Genomic DNA, 2,149 nt, shown 5'->3' with positions numbered 1-2,149 from the left:
TTTTTTGCAATAGATTAACGACTTGATAGTTTCCTGCAAACCTAGCCACAAATGTGGTGGTTTTTTGCAATTGACTTCTTGCCAATTGCCATGTAGTGCCGCAGTACAATATACACGTACGGCATCGATAGATGGATGTGGGCATTGCTGGCTAGGTAGGTGGGAAGCACTGAATTCCGGATGATAGTATATCCCTATGATTGCCCGATACAATGATAGATGGATCGATCGATCCAACCAAGATTGAATGGAACTCCGTATCCCACCTACTCTCGATGTTTCAACTTTCAAACCATATCGACCGAGCCGTAGAATTAAATCTGCAGACGCGGCTTGAGCATGCACGTGATGCGTGTGGAGTGGACGCGCACATGCATGCAATGCAATGCAACGCAACTTGACGCGGCACGTATGTATACGTACGTAGACCCAAAGGAAATCATGGTAGAGCTAGAGATCGATGGCAAGAGATCCAAGGAGCCCTGTACGCAGCATGTGTAATGAATACACCATCATTTTCAAGAAAAACCGGACCCTTCTCGATTAATTATGGAAAACTGAATGAAAACCCCAAAACGAGAGAAAAGGCACTAGAGCTTGGGGATAAGGACAAGGCAAAACTATTTTTCAAAATTTCCCAGCTAATCCATCACTTTTAAAAATGCAAAATGCAAAGCTTGGCTAACCTAGCTGGCATGAATCGATGTGCGTACGTTGGCAATCAAGATATCCGGTCCGGAGCGCGACCGATCGGCGGTACGTAGCGTATAGCCCGGTGTACCCATGCTGCCATGCATGTGAACTGGAAATTTGAACCATGCATGGCGTGCAACGGATGCATGGTTGCATATACAGCGTACGTACGCCTAACTACGTGGCAAATGAGAGATTTATTGACTAAGCCGTTGTTTAGATCCACGGGAGAGCGCGTACAGTGTACCAGTACCGTTCACTTGGTGCAAATTAATGTGGGTACTAGCTAGACTAGATAGGGGTTTGTACGTGGTATAGACTTGTCAACGTACGTACGAGATGCATGAAAGAAGTGCTAAATTTGTAATGTTACTACAGTTGTCGCCTGCTCGTTACTCCCTACTGTCGTGGACAAATCTAGCGCAGCAGCTAAGCAGTGACCTCGATTAGTTAGCAAACAACCATGCAATTCAAACTTATATGATTTGAAACAGTCTGCTAAAAAATGTAAGATGTAAGGGTTTCTTCAACGCGAACCTTCAAATCGCCCATATATGTTCGGACCGCACAATATGAAAGTATTTTGCCATCCAACGTGATTCTGTATCCGTCGGCTAGCCGCTTCGGACGTTTTTTCCCGCAAACCGGAGGGGGGGAGGGAGGGGGGCTTTACGGGCATTCGAACCGTTGCCACACACACGTCTGGCAACTCTGGCCCACCCAAACCCTCTCCCGTGCTTTCACGAACGGATGCGCTGCATCAGTGACAGCCCAGAGCCGCAGCAAACGACATTGGTGTTGCGCAATGTGACCGGATGGGAGGGCGGTGCTGACCGACGCGGCCTCTCGGGCGATGCCTCCGTCGCACTCGGGGTCCGTCTAGCTCCTCGGCGGCTAGCTCCTCAATGAAGGTGGAGATCGTGATCTTCTTCGGTGGCGAGGAGGACCAGCCACTGCTAAAGCCCATCCTCTTGCAGGACACGGTGTATGCGGTGACAGGTCGTCGAATATGAGGAGCAGATGGAGTTGATGCTCCGTCGCTCGCTCCTCCACGACCACGGTCCGACGGTGCTACCGGAGACGCTTCTCTGCGTAGTGAAGCCGAAGCCTCCTTCCCCTTCCCGCTCTCCCTCGCGCAACCATGACGTTTAAATTGGACGCCGCGTCAAGGAGGAGCGGGTGTCACCACCTCTTGCCGCGTCAAAGCCGGAGCGGCCGTCGCCGCCTCCCCGCCGCCTCAAAGAGGGGTGGCTCTCGTGCCTCCTCTACACGCGAAGGAGGAGCCGCTCTCATCGCCACCTCCTCTACGTGTGAAGGAGGAGCCGCTCTCATCGCCGCCTAGCCACATCGGTGATGGCCTGCTCCATGCAATCGCCGTGAAGGCGCACGCTCGCATTCTATACTACCTTGACGGCGGCCGTGGAGGCAACTCGTCTTCCCGAAGCACCAAGACGGC

The sequence above is a fragment of the Triticum dicoccoides genome, chromosome 7A (genome assembly GCF_002162155.2).
Source record: "Triticum dicoccoides isolate Atlit2015 ecotype Zavitan chromosome 7A, WEW_v2.0, whole genome shotgun sequence".
Classification (NCBI taxonomy): domain Eukaryota; kingdom Viridiplantae; phylum Streptophyta; class Magnoliopsida; order Poales; family Poaceae; genus Triticum; species Triticum dicoccoides.
Note: the sequence above shows the minus strand (reverse complement) of the source record.